Here is a 14,939-nt window from a genome sequence, read left to right as displayed (position 1 = left end):
GTTCTTTTCTACCTCTTTCACTTTAAAATTGAACTTTTGCGTTCATCAGTTGTCCCATCTAACTCTTTGAGTGAGACAACAGGAGCCTGGAAAGGACCACCGGACACCTCACCGTCAGGTAACAATAACATTAAGTGAAATAAATCCCTTCCCACCTTGAATCTCTGAAAGGTCTCTGAGAAGTTCCATTTTCCTGAGACAAAGCGGTGCACTTTAGGCTGCTTCCTGGCCCCACTTGGCATCTCCAGAGCAAGTGCCCCTTGGGCACACTTGGGTTTCGTCCAGCCAGGGGCAGAGGCGCCCCAGTCTCTCTCAAACCAGGCTGCCTCAGAGGGCCTCAGCCTCCCAGCAAACTCCTCTGTCCCCCAGATTCTGGAGTGCAAGCCCGCAGAACAACTCTTAATCCCTGCAGTTCTCACTGGCACCAACTGCACCATGCCAAGGGCCACGCGCACCACGTGAGGTTGTCACAGGAAGGGAGGAAGAACTGATTATGAAAAGCCCAGCACTGTCCCTGGCAGATGGCAGTCATTCTGCATGGTCCAGCTTCCCTCGGGACTCGGGCAGGGCCTGTCCCTTCCATCGTCCCCTAAAATCCCACGTCGCCTCTGCACTCCCCACTTCCCGGTTTTGTCAGGTGTGCTCTGGCCCTGCTCCCTTCCGCACACATTGCCCTGATAGACAGGAAGCCCTAAGCGAGCTCGCTCCCTGTGGGCAGAAGCCTGTGTGCACAGCATTCCCCACCCTTCCCTGGGCCCCAGGAATCTGTTCTTCCACACAACATGGCCAGTGACAGGGCCGAGAGCCACATGGCACTAGGGGAATTTCCACATTCATCTTCAGTAACAGAAACACCTCAGATACTGCTTCCGAATTGAAGCAGAGTTGCCACGAAGTCCTCTTTCTCTTTCCCTCCTGAGGGAAACCTTGTGCTTTCAGCTTGGGTTTCTGCAGGTAGGATGACTAGAGCAGACACTCTGACTGATATAAACAACCCCACAGGAAGGTAAATCAGCTTCTGCAAAAGCAGGTCTGTGGAGCAGAGCAGAGATCTGCACTCTAGAGGAGACAGCAGTGGGCTGGGGTGAGGAGCCCTGGGAATCAGCCCTGGAAATCTGCACTGCCTTTCCCTCCCCTCACCACACCGTACCCCATCTGTCCTTGGCATCTCCTGCCTACCCCTCACCTCCGACTTCCTAAAAAAGCTGTCAAGATTCCTGAAAGTAGAGAGACCCACAACGGTTGGGAGGGATTTTAAACAATGAACACAAGAGATGTCTCTTAGCCTCACCTGAGATAAACACAGATATTTTGGCAGGGTTTTCAGGGTAGGAGACTGCATGTTTGCTTAATTTGAATTTTAAAGTGATATACAACTCTAATTATGGTTTTAGAGTTCGATTTTTTTGAAAAGGCCAAAACAATGGTGTTAAGCTAACAAAAAAATATGAAATGGAACTGGCTCCAGAAGGACTAAGGTGGCAGAAGTTTTCAGGCAGGGTTGTGGAGAGGGTGGAGCAGCACAAGGAGCAGGGAGGGGAGGGGGAGGGCAGGGGGAGGGCAAAAGAGCTCTCACAATCAGGAGCCAGGTCCTCAAATCTTTAACAAAGTAGTGATGATTTCCTATAAGTGAGGAAACTGCCCGTGGAGAGCGAAGGACTTGAGATGCCTCAGATTTGGGTATGCATGGTGGGCCAGGGCATCTTGATCCAGTGCAAGAATGCCAAGACACCACCCGCATTTTGTTGAGGCTGGGGTGTAACTCCGTGGGAGAGTATATGCTAAGCAAGTACGAAGCCTGATTCAATTCTCAGAACAGAACAGAAAGCGGGGGTTTGCCTCAGTTGTGGTCCGAGCCTAAATACATTCTCGGTTCTACCTTAAAAAGCAAAATTTGAAAGGACCAAACTGTTCCTGTGTAACTTAACTGCCCTTAAATAAAAATCAAAATTTTTATATGCCAGACCTAGTGGTGCACACCATAATCCCAGTACTCTGTGAGGCCGGAGGCGGGCTGTAAGTTTGAGCCTAGCATGAAAAACTTAGAATTTGTCTCAAAATCAATAAAGTCCGAGGATGTAGCTCAGGGCAAAGGCTCTGGGTTCAATTCCTAGTACCACAAAACAAAAAGATATATCCAAAATAAAACAAAGGAAAGAAGAAACTGGAAGAAAAGAAAGCACAGAACAACTTCAGGTGGCCAAACATACGCTATGCAAATAGCATCTCCAAAGGAAAGAATTTTGAAGAAATAATGGGCAGAATTTTTACAAATTTGATTTTTTTTTTAAAAAATCATGCACCTAAGAATCTCATTGATCCTCAAGTACAGGAAAATGAAGAAAACTAAGGCATATCATAACCAAATTCCTTAAAGCCAATAATGAAAAAAAAAACTTTAAAATTCATTACTCTTTTGGTGAAATAATTCACTTTCATCTGCTTTCTAGATTTTATAAATCCCAGGCCTGAGACAAAGCTTGTTGATAGCATCATTTTCTAAAGGATACCCCTGTGCAGTCATTTCCGCTACAGAGAAGTTTGGGTTTGGGTGAGAGGATTTTCCTTCCTGTTAAGATAGTTTGTTTCCCTAGAAACTTTGTGATGGGTGAGCTGTCGTGACGCGAGGTGCAGCTCTTCTTTCTGTCAAGGGCTCACTCTCACGCAGTTGTAGTACAGGCTTTATACACGCAGCAAGCTCATAAATTACTGTTCTCTAAAAGAAAGAGGAGGCATCTTCATCTTTATTACTGTCCCTGGGGTTATGTAGACTCTCTGACAATATGAACATTTATGCCCTCTATAAATCTGGCTAGAAATACACTTTAGATTTTCTTGGGTAAATTAAGTAGTCTACGGTAAGTAGGGAACTGGGTACAGGTGGTCCAAAGTGAGATAAAAAGCTAAAATAGAATGCTAAGTCTTAAAAAGAAGCTGGCTTATGCACTAAACATCTGTGCCTTGGTCTAGCATGAATATGAAATCTGAGACAAGTGACAGAACCAGTGTCAGGTCATGCTGCATTGTCCACCGTTCTACATCCTACCAGATGTTCAGTGGGTTCCTTCCAGGAGTCTGACTGAATTACTCTACACCTTTGCGGTGTTGCTGACGTACATGACAGTCACGTCATTGTTAGAGATTTCAGTAGTGAAAATGAGAACCAGACTCTTACGTTATTTTCCTATCGAACTGTGTTCTTCGGAACCACATTATTCTGATGGCTGTGTGCTGTTGTACTTGAATGTCTTCAGCTGAGTACAGTTTCGGGGATCCCTTCTAATTACAGGAAGGTTCTGCTGTCCTCAACCCTGTGATCTGGCCTGTGACATATCTGTGTTGTACTCCTTGTAGTGGTTTAGAAGTCAGCTGCAAACTGAATGTATAAATCCTAGTGCTGGTGCTGAAATCTCTTCAGAACAGTCATCACGATTTAAAAGTTTGTCTTTAAATTTGCAAGCATCAAGTGTCAGTCAGAACTGAAGATGAAACACTAATGAATTTTGACTTTTCATGCTTTGGGCATTTTTTCCCTTGTAGATTTTTCAGTTCTCTGCTATTTTTATCATAAGTGTTTCATTTAAATTTCCTACATGCTAACTTCATTTGTGCAAATGAAATAAAATTACAATACATAAAAAATAAAGTTCATTACTCACAGAAGTTGAAAGAATAATGTGATAGCTTTCTCATGGGGAAAAAGAAACTGTCTTTTTTTAAATTTAGTTTATTGGTACTTTTTAGGTATACAGCACAGTTACAGCCATCATTGCAATCTTGTGCCTTTACATGATAGATCTTGGTTCTCATTTTTCCCCCATACCCCTGCCCTCCCTTCACCCCCTCCACCCTTCCCTATTTACAAAGACTTTGTTAAAAAGAAACTATCTTTAAAAAAAATATCTTTACATTACTGAAAGAACTGTCAGCCTACAACTTTATGCACAGTGGAAATAATCTTTCAAAATGAAGGAAAATATGAGGATTTCTTGAGACATTAGAACGCTGAAGAATTCATCACCAGCAACACAGACTGTATGTAATGTTGAAGGAAGCCTTTTGTGGAAATCTGGAGCAACGCAAAGGGATGAAGGAAACTGAGGTGGTAATTATGTAGGTGATCTCTTTTAAAATAGTTCAGTGAACCGGAATACTGAACAACTGAAATCATGTGACCGTGATTTCCCGGGGTTCCCAGCAGCTCATTTCCTGCCCGGCAGGGGGCGCCTGTGGACTTTGGAAGAGTCAACCTCACCCACAGGCTTGCCCTTCCCCGGAAAAACTCCTGGCCCAATACTCCAGGGTCTCTAACAGCAACAGAGAGGTAGGATCATTCAGGATAAATTATAAAACCTGAAAGGCCCTGGAAGGACGGGCGCCTAGAGACCTGGGTGCCTCTCCAGGGAGTCCACTGACCTGCTACTAGATCTGTTTGGTCACCTGCCTCTGGGAGCCTCTCCAGGCCCTCGTTTGGGAAGTACGGGGTGAGACTGCAGGGTGTCTAAGGGCCTCTCCTCCCCGTACCCTTAATTCCTCTCCTTTCCTCTGGTGTCAGTGAGGCCCTTCTGCTTGCTCTCTGGTGCAGGCTCTGGAGGTACAAAAGTGGAAGGCTTTCCCTAGGGGCAAGAGTCAAAGAGCAAAGACTGAGACATCAGAACTTGAAAATCAAGCTCAAAATCCCTGCGGCTGCCAGTCACCCCTCCCACTACCTGTGTGCAACCACCGGGGAAAGCACTTTATACAATTTTTTCAGTTAATTCCTCACGCACGCCCCTCACGCAGAGATAAGAATGATTATCCCAATTTCACAAGGGGAGAAACTGAGACGCAATGACGGTAAGAAACATGCTGAAGGCTAAGGTGCTACCAGGGGCAGCTGGCGTCTGAGCCTAAAGTCACGCATGCTCGGTCACACTGCACAGGTACGGGGCTTCCCTGGGGGCTGCTGTGAGCTCAGCACTGACCCCCGCCCCGTCCTAGAAATGTGTCTGGCTGTTTGCTCCCCAGAGTCACAGACCCTACCCCAAAAGATCCTTGCACTCTTCCGCTCCGACCTTTCCATTTTGCACACAAAGGATGTTTAAGTCTTTAGAGTCTTTTACAGCTACCCAGGTCTGTGCCTGCACAAGTCCACTCCAACAGGGTGCTGCTTAATGGTAGTTGTAGACCTTAAACTGGGACCACACTGCAGTGCTTACACGTAGCCTCCGTGAGTATTACCTGTTTTCCACAGCCAATGTAAATGTTCATAACGACAATGAATTTTTTTTAAAAAGTCATATTCATTTCACAGTGGATGACAACACATCTTCAGTGACTCAGTCAGCATCATGCAGCCAAGAGTCAACTAGTACAAGCAGTGCCCTTACCCCCGTCCCCTTCCCAGTGTCATACTCGGCTACGAAACAGCTTTCCCTGTAAGTGGCTACCTCCAAAGCCCACGGAAAGCAATGTGTGCGCATGGTTCTGCCTCTGTATGGTAAGAGGAAAGCAGTCAGGGAAAGGCTAGGAGTAAGGCCGGCTGGGCCTGGACCTCCTCTCTAGCTGAGGACCTCCTTTCCCGCTGAGCTCCCTCCAGGGTCCAGGGCTGTCAGAGGGCGGTGCCCTTGCTGCCTCTCCTCCTCCCCTTCACACCCCCTGCCCCGCCCCGTGTGAGATGAGGCCGTTTCCTTTGTGCCTGCAGGGTAGAGAGAGGCGAGAGGGTCCCCACACTCTCTGTGCTGAGTCTCCCACTCAGCCTCCTACGAGCGAGCGGGCCCTACCCAACCCCGCCAGCCTTCTCCGGAAGACAGGCAGGACCCACAGAGCAGACGGCCCCTTGCCCTCTTTATCTTTAATGAACAAAAGATAAGAATCAGTTCTCGGCTGCCTAATTGCCACCCGGCACAGTTTCGGTTGCTGAGTTTCGGTTCCCTAGCAGAGGCTCTTATGGGAAAGTGTGGCGGCGCAACCTGAGGCAGCCGTGACAACAGGACTAAGGTCGGTGCGGGGCCAGGGGTCCCTCCGGTTGAAACTCTTCGAGCATCTTAGCACTACTGGGTCAGGAGGAGGCCGGGCTTAACTCAGTCATAGCCCTGCCCTCCCGTGCTGCGCCAGACCAGGAAGAGAAAGAAGCCCCCAAGCTCACCTAGGCCCTGGGGTCTCAGGGCCAAACTGCTTCCCCAAGTCCCTCTCCTATCACTGTACTTCTCTCCTACCCCGTCAGGAATCTCCAAAATTTGAACCCAGGATTACTCAGCCGGGAAACTAGTATTCCAACTTGGACCCTTGCATCCATATGCAAGTGTGGCGCCTCCCAAATCTGAACTTGGCTCCTTGGGTCACGGCTTGGCTGTCAGTCCCAATCCTACCCCCACTTCGATCTCCTCCCTGAATTAACACCTGCTGGAACCACAGTGGAATTCATTAAAGGCATTCTGAAGGAAGAAACAAGACAGCAAATCAGTAAACAAGATCCTCGCAGAGAGTGACGAAAGAAACGCGACCGCAAACAGGAGGGCTGCCAGCCTGAGCGCAGGCCGCAGGGCGCTGAAAGGAAGCCGGCCCCGCCCCGCCCTCCGCCCCTCGCCCCTGCGTCTTGTCCGCAGGGTTGTGTAAGTTTCTCACAGGCTTCGCGCCATAATCTGCCTGTCCTGATAGTCACTTGGCCGCAAAGGGAGCTCCACCAGGGCAGGGTTTATGTTTTCTTCGCTGCTGTTGCACAGGCCCCAGAACACACACAAACACGGTGAATAAACCGAAGTGAGCCCCTCCCTGGCCAGAGGAGCGTGAGCCGACTTCCCAGACCGCGCTGCAGGAGCGGAGGCCCTGTCCACAGAGACGCCCGGAACCCAGGACCCAAAGTCCTCACGAAGCGCCCGCTCTCATTTCGCGCGGTTCAGCCGCAGGCACCCTGGGCACTGCCCGCGGTCAGCACCCCTGACAGGACGATCGGGGCAGCCCCGTCTGTCTGGACCCTGCCGCAGCCCAGCTGGTCTCTCCTACTCCTACTCTCCTACTCCAAGCCCCTCTGGCTCCATTCGGCATCCAGGGAGGTTGTTTTAACTATAAAACTAGAGAATATATTCCCTGCTTTAAACCTTCCCATAGACCCTCCAAACTCAGGGACCCTTATCTCCTGCTTCTTTGGCCCCCGTTGGCTACACTGAGACCTACCGGCTCCCTGTGTCTTTTTCAAATGCTGTCAAGCTTTTTCTCATCTGTTTGAAATGCTTCCTGTGCCTGTCATACTCCTGTTCAAGGGTTGAGATCCCTCGGAGGCTTGCCCTGCTCACGGGCGTGATGTCTGCTGCACACCGGAGAGCGAGTTCCAATGGGCCAGGGGTCTTTGCATCTCTAATTCACCTCCCTTCTCCCAGTGCCAACCACGTGTTGGACGCTTAGTGAGTATTCTCTTGGAGCGACAAATACACGAGGCTCTACCTATTTTCCCATCTTAATCTTTTGCCCACTGCTGTGTTCGTTCGAGATCCCTCTCTACCCACAGACACGCTCCTAGTCACTCACACACACCATGCGCACACACACAGGCACAGGCACAGCACCAGACGCGCGTGGATGCACACACATTCACACACGCTCAAGGCTGCTGCCGTCATCGGTCCTGGGGGCAAATCACAACCTTGGCTACCTTGGACAGCGCCTCCACTGGATTCCCCTCCTCCCCCACAGCCTGCACCTGGGGGCCCTCTGAGCCTCTGGGGTTCAGCTCTTCCCTGTGACCCAGACGTTCAGCCAGCCACTCTGCCTGCGGACCCTCTACCCGACTTCCAGGCAAGATTCCAGCACTTCTCTCCGAAGTGTCCGAAGTGTCCTTAGGGTCCCCTCTCTCCCTCCCTCCAGTGGCTCCTGCTTCTGTTACATTGCTAATAGAACGTTTATCACGCAGTGTTTAGGTCGCTACTGTTTTGCGATATAATCTCCAGGTAGATTGTGGCATCTTCCTGAGGTCAGGGACATTTCTCAGCTGTTACCGTATCCCCTGCTCTTAAAGGGGCGCGGACACATAGGAAGCACTGGGTACAGGAACTGCTTGGGAGGCCTGGCCCTTATGATTGGGTTCTCTTCACTGTATTTGTCTCTGGTTCCTGATCCCTTTAATGGTCGCTTGTTTCCTCCTACACATGCCTGCTTCTTGAATTTATCCTCTGAACTATTTCCTGATAGAGCTCCATACTCTTCTGTAGAGACACAGAGTTTAAAGTATTTCCACAATTACTAGCACACTGAAAGCCCTGTGTATCTTCTGCACCCTGCACCTCACCAGCCCTCTGCCTGGCCGGCAGCGTCTGTGGACAGACTGTATCTTCAGAATCTCTGAAGAGCCGTTCTGATGCTCAGCACGCATCCTTTGCAATAGAGATGGAACACAGGTTTCCGCCTTTTGCCAGGAGCATGACTTTAAGAAGTGTCTCCTCGAGATTCACGTGGTTGGCGCTTTTTGGTTGAGGTTTTACCTTTCCAATACCTTCCAAAGGCAGGCAGGATAGAGATAGTCTTCCTCCAAAGCTCATAGAGTTGGAGACTGAGTCCACAGAGAGACAGTGCTTCTGCAAATGCAGAGTTGGAACACTCAGTCACACAGCCACGAGACAACACCACGAAAATCTCTGAATTCATTGTGGCCACCAAGCACTCAGGACCCCTGTCCCAGGGTGTGGACCACTCTGGTATGGCCTTAGAACTGCGTAAGAGCTCCACATAGGTGGCCCATGAAAAATGCCAAGCACTAACAGTTCTAGAGGGACTGAACATTAGGGGTTTCGATTCCCACCCCCAGCACCCTTCCCACCCCACCCCCGTGTTTGTGCTGAGCCAAAACAGATGTCTCCCTGCTTCTGTGTCTTTAATTAAAAGGCACCTCCGTCTCTACCAACCCAAATGCATGCAAAAAGCCAAATGCCAAAGTTTGAGGGGCAAACCACAAGCTTCAAAGTGAAGCAGATCTGGGTTTGAATCATGGTTCTTCCCATGTCCCACCCCCACCCCCAATCACAAACTTCACTCTGCAAATATCGATTGAAGTCATTTGTGTCAGACCCTGGGGACAAAGGAGAAACCACAGCAGACCTGGAACCTGGGCAGATTACTCGAACTGGTGGTGGTTCTGCCCTCTCATCTAAAATGCAACAGGAGTTGGGAAGATTTTATGAGATAATATGTGTAGTTGTAAACTATTCGTATTATCAACACTGTTATGAAAGAAGTAGCAGGACAGAAATATGTGTGACCAGCCGTATGGTTGTTTAAAGTCTTGGGCTCAATATTTGCCCTAAGCATTTATCCCAAATAAAAAATTTTTATTTATATGAAGGAGAGAGTTGGGAAAGAAATAAAGGGTATACATGGTCAGCACTAGGTGGAGTATCTTATGTGTGTTACTTTTTACAACGCGTGAAGGAAAAAGTACGCAGAACCTAAATAGTCAGCAGTGGCGTAACGAATGAAATAACATACGATCACTGAAAGCAAGTGTAAGGACCAGGTGGCAACAAAGAAAAACGCTCATGGCATCACAGTAGGTGGAGAAAGCAGGCTTCGCGTGTGGGACGGGAGCCGTGGCGGGCACGGTGGGCAGGTCACAGCCTAAGCACAGCGCTCAAAAACATCAGGCTCGCTCTGCGACGACGCACACAGGGGTGACTCTTCGTGCTGTCTTTGTCACCATTTGTGGGGTTGTTTTCTTGTTTACCATGTTTTCTTTCTTTCCTTTCTTTCTTTCTTTCTTTTGGTACCAGGGATCAAACTCCGGTCCTTGCACTTGCAAGGCAGGCGGCAGCACCATTGAGCTACATCCCCGGCCCTGCTGTGTTATTTTTAGGAGTCTTTTTTCTTTTCTTTCTTCTGCATTTGTCCATGTTTGCAGTACATAATGTTCGCCTTCCTCGTGAGGAGCTGGTGCACACATATAACGCATCTCCGTCCCTCTGTCGGGCCCCTCCCTTCCCCTCCACCCACCCTCTCTCCACCTCCTGATCCCCTTCTCATTTAAGAAAGATCTGTCTCCCTACTTCCTATTATCTATCTTTCATCTGGCTCTTTAATTATAATTTGGGTTTCTTGCATAAGAATCCACGCAATATTTAAGCTTGTGTGCCTGATTTATTTCACTGAACACTGTGGTCTCAAAGTGCATCCATTTTCCTACAGAGGACTCAAGTTTATCCTTCTTCATGGCAGTGTAGCACTCCGTTGTGTGTAAATACCATGTTTTTTCTTAAGGTGCTCTCTTTGCAGGCATTTCACACTCATACAGCCTGCTCATCAGTTGTTAGAAGGGAATATATCAATATGCTCATGCTTGACAGGAAGAAAAGGCAACAAGTGCATTCAGTAATTGCTCTTTCTTGAGACGTAAATGGAAGAGTTACCTCTGTATGTTCAGCTCTTCAACTACTCATTGCAAACCTTCAGAAAGTGCTCTCAGATGTTAAAAGCAGTGGTGCATGCCTGTACTTGAGCTATGCAGGAGGCTGAGGCAGGTGGATTGCAGATCTGAGCCCAACCTGGGCATCTTAGAGAGACACTGTCTCAAAATTTAAGGAAAAAAAATTTTTTTAAGGGGCTGAGGATATAGTTCAGAACTCCAAGTTCAATTCCCAGGAAAGCAAGCAAGCAAACTCGCAGCATCCTGTCAACAGCCTTGCCCTAGGCAGGCATATTCTGTCTCGAGGACCACAATGCAAGAGGGCTTCCCAACCCTCCACCCGCATACACTACCATTAATCTACCCACCCATGTGGTTATTTACTACCTACCTATCTGTCACTCTTATCCTTCTGCTTTTCCATTCATACCCTTCCTTGGAAGACATCACCACAAAACTCCCTGATGGGAGTTACAGATTTTTTAAAAACACTCCAACTCTTCAGCTGGTTTTGAATACGCAAGGTCAAAGTTCCTGTCCCCAAATGGAGCCAGTGGTGCAACAAGCTCGGAAGCCAGGCGACGTGCTTCAAGTCACCTCCTAGGCTTCGCAGTGCCGCTGGCTCAGCTGGGCAGACGCCCAAGGCCCATCCTGGAACAATAGACCCCAGTAATCAGGCCACTCTTTGTCACCAGGACCCGCCCCAGTCACAAAACACCCAGCTAGCTGCCCAGAGCAGAATCTGCAAGGCATCCCAGGCATGAGCCACCTAACTCTGCCACATACTGCTCTGTAGGTGGAGTGGGAGAGGCCGCCATAGGAAAACCTGTTCTCATCAATTCTGTAATGAGCTCCATTTCATAAGCTCTGATTGTGATCTTCTCAATAAACACTAATCGGGGTTGATGAGTACAGTCCAACCCGGACCTTCTCCTACCCTGCATTAGATCTTCACTATTTAGGGTCTCACCTTCATCCCTAAAGCATATCTAGATGGGGAAACTGAGCGTGCTCCTGCAGAGAGCAAACTAAGGAACTAGCAACCAACTCTTGAGCATGTGCTCAGGTGAGGTCCTGGTGTGCTGGGGCCCGCGGGGTGAGGAGGACCCTCAGATCTCCTACCTGTGAAGGGCACACAGTCGAGCAGAGAAAACCGGCCCTGAAACGGGGATGGTCCTTGTGGGTGGGTCCAGAACAGCAGCACGGACTGGGCATAGTGAGAGGAGCCTCGTCTGGCTAGAGAATCCCAGAGGCATCAGGAAAAGGTCACTGACGTGGGCTGGGCCCGCCTGTCCCCCGCTAGACACCATACCCTGAGGAGAAGCAAGGGAGGACCTCTGTAGTCACAGGGCAGATCTGTGGGGCAGCGACCGCCCTGGATAACGCAGGCCATAGAAGGAGGCCTTCGTGTCCTTTGTGTTCATGTTTGAAGCATTCTTGAAGCCTTCACACTCCAGATCACTGCTGTCTATGTAACCCAGAAGAGCTTCCCCGGAGGCCCTCAACCACTTACACTTCTCTTGTCCGCCAAGGCCCAGCTCTCAGGCCACCTCTTCTGTGAGATCTTTCCACAATGAACCCCCGGACCCCCCAACTCTAGGGCTGCACATGGCAGTTGACTTCAGTCCGTCTGTGCATTCCATCCTCAACAGCTTCGTCTCTGCACCCGCAGCAGCTTGCTCAGAGCTCTCAGGATGTGATGGCAGCAGCCTCACACTCCGAGGGTGAGCACACACTCAGGGGACCCAGGGGCACCATCCTGACCCACTTCCTGCAGGGCTCGGCCTGTTGTCATGGCGGGGAACCACCAGCTAATTTGGGAAAAACCAGCTGTTGAATGCAGCCGGCTCCCCAGCCACCCGCAGCACACACTGTGTCCTCCAATGCTCCTCCAAGCACGTGTCAGCCTTCAGCACCCAGCAGGTATGGATGAAGCAGGCATTCATTGTATTCGAGGCACCACAACCCATTGACCCCCAGTGACTGGGAGGGGAAGTGGGAGGATCTTACTAGGCATCCAAGGAAATGGTAAGGTTGTTTACTTTTAGTTCACTGAAAAGACAATCTAATTGGTATTATTATCCTCGTTAGACTGTCCTGTAGGGGTCTGTGTTATTCTATAGCCAGATTTTTAAAAATTAAAACAAAGCATCATTAGAATCACTGGTTGATATTTACTGATCAAGGGCCAGTAGGACCCAATTTCTTACGTACCTAGGAAGTTACCACTGACTGGGAAAGCAGAGAGGCAGAGTGTGGAGGGAGAAAAGGGCCAGGAGGGTGCGAGAGTAGAAGGGAGCCGACTGCAGAGGCTGGGGCTGTGGGGGATGCGAAGTTCCTGGGGTGCAGCCCCCATTGCTAGGCCTCTTCCTCAGTGTCCCCTCTCCCTGCCCCAGCCCGCTCCTCTTTCAACTCTAAGGAGATCTTCTGTCTCTTTTGGCAGCCTGACCCTCATGGGAGCACAGGATTCTGTCTTTTTATTTAGAAAATCGGGGGTGATTTGGGGGTGATTGTTTCACAGGGAATTCTATTTGGAAAACCAAGAAGAAAGCGAAACCAATGAGAGCAATTAGGAAGTGCGGAAAGGAGAACACTGCGTGGAGCACAGGGTTCTCACCCTAAGGTCTGGCTTGGCCGCACATGGACGGGAGCTAGCACCCCCTGCCTTCTTCCTCCCCACAGGGACCCTCTGCCAGCCTGGCTGCTGCCCCCACACCCATTCCGGCCAGGCAGAGGAGAAGGAAGCACATTTGCTCTGAACAGAGGCAGTCCCCCCACCAGCCCCAGCCGGACAGGTGGCCCCCACGCCTCCCTTCCAGGCCAGGGTCTGGCAGCAGGCAAGCCAGCGGGAACCTCCTCTGAAGAGCCGCCGGGGCCTGGACTTCCCTGGGCTTCCTGCTCACCGGAATGCCTCCCTGATCATGGGCCCGTCGGCGCCCATCCCTTTGGCCGCCCTCTCTCTCACACACACACACACACACCCAGGGCCCAGCTCCGTCCTGGCTCCTGTAGGCCTCACTGAATCCTGCGTCCCCAGCAAGTCTCCACTCAGGTGGGACCTCTCGCCGCCCAGCCTCACTCTGTTCCTTAAGGACAGCCAGGCAGAGGACCCTGTGGTGTAGATTCGCCCACACCCTCACGCTGCATGCCTTGGCCCGCACCCACCGCTCCCGACAGGAAACGCTGAGCTGCCCCTACTCTGACCTCCCAAAGCTGAAGACCTGCCGTCGATCCCCAGCTCTCCCACGGAACAGGCAAAGGACTTAATCAAATCTTTTGAGCTTTCCAGGGACATACCACCTCCATAAAACAGGAAAAACAATCCTAACTAACTCAACGGAATGAGAGACGGTGTAAACGCCTGATAAACTGACTGCGCTGTTCATTTTATTGGCCTCTGCTGCGGTTGGTTTGTAGCTTCACTCTCTGTTTATCGCTTGAAATTCATTCTCTCTCTGGTTCGGACGGTGTCCTCTCTGAAGACCAGCTGCTTTGCAGGTTTTCGCTTTGTCCTCTTTGCTGCCTGTCCCTGCATTCAGTGGGTGCCTGAGGAAGCCTTCCTGCTGCACACTAGCTGGCCGCTAGGTGGCAGTGTGGGTTCTGAACCGAGGCGCAGGCGTGGGCACAGGTTACTCTGCAGGTAGGCCTCCTGCCCCATCCAACTCCCAGCTGCCTCTTCATCCACGATACTGGCAACAGACACCCGTGGAAAGCTTCCTGCTACTAAATACAGGCTGAAGCCTTGGAGGCAGGTGATTTGGCTTTGACCCGAGGTCCACCCCTTTTATCAGCTGGGGCTTCCTTCACAGAACAAAGGCAGGAGGCAGGCTGGGTGGGGTGCCGGGGTCTGAGCAGCACAGAGAGGCCCCTCGTGGTGGCTGCTGTGACTAAAAGGCCTGGATTTCCCTGGAGGCCCAGAGGACGCTCTGGAATCCCAGTGGGCCGGGAGACCCAGGCTTTCCATGCTCTCAGCCCCTTCTCTGCCGACTTCTTCCTCTCAACACACAGCGTGACCAATCCCTTCCCAGTTAAAAGGGGTGGTTCCCGTCGGGGATTTAGCTCAGCGCCTGCCTGGCAAGTGCAAGGTCCTAAGTTCCACTCCTGGTATGGGGCGGGGAGGAGTAATGTTTCCCTGACTCGTGTTTCCCTTCACCACCCCTGTTTAGCCTTACCTTCTTAGCCAAACTTATGGAAATGTCTTCACTCTGTCTCCCCCAGCACCTCCTGCTCACACCTCAGCCTCTCCCTTACCTTCTCTCTCTGGCACCAGCCACTCTGTATTCCCACCTTCCCATCTCCATGTCCTCACTGCACACTTTGATGCAGGCTACCAGGCTGGTCTCGAACTCCCTATGTAGCCCAGGCTGGCCTCATTCACCGTCCTCCTGCCTCAGCCTGCCGAATCCTAGGGTTACAGGGGTGTGCCACCAGAGTCAAATTTTTAGCTAGGATTTCCACACAGGAGCGTTCCAGATCTCTGCACTGGCCCGCACACCCTCAGCCCCAGTATCTTATCTCCTGCTGACTCAACACACCCAAGACTGAGCTCATCGCTCTGCCCTCAGCCCTGATT

General features: G+C 50.5%; 1 protein-coding gene across 8 annotated transcripts in view; it reads right to left on the bottom strand.

Moving 5' to 3' along the window:
- Positions 1-14,939, bottom strand: part of LOC104863342 (late cornified envelope protein 5A-like) — a 343,203-nt gene that overhangs the window by 36,602 nt on the left and 291,662 nt on the right. The window contains exon 2 of one of the 8 annotated variants that reach the window (XM_033758181.1): positions 11,489-11,679. The exons of the other annotated variants lie outside the window; for them this stretch is intronic. The gene's annotated coding sequence lies outside the window, so the exon portion shown is untranslated. The remainder of the gene's footprint in view (positions 1-11,488; positions 11,680-14,939) is intronic. 8 annotated transcript variants of the gene reach the window in all.

The sequence above is a fragment of the Fukomys damarensis genome, unplaced genomic scaffold, assembly GCF_012274545.1.
Source record: "Fukomys damarensis isolate Sample0158 unplaced genomic scaffold, DMR_v1.0_HiC HiC_scaffold_33, whole genome shotgun sequence".
Taxonomy (NCBI): Eukaryota; Metazoa; Chordata; class Mammalia; order Rodentia; family Bathyergidae; genus Fukomys; species Fukomys damarensis.
The sequence above is the reverse complement of the archived record's forward strand: the minus strand, read 5'-3'. Positions and strand labels throughout refer to the sequence as shown.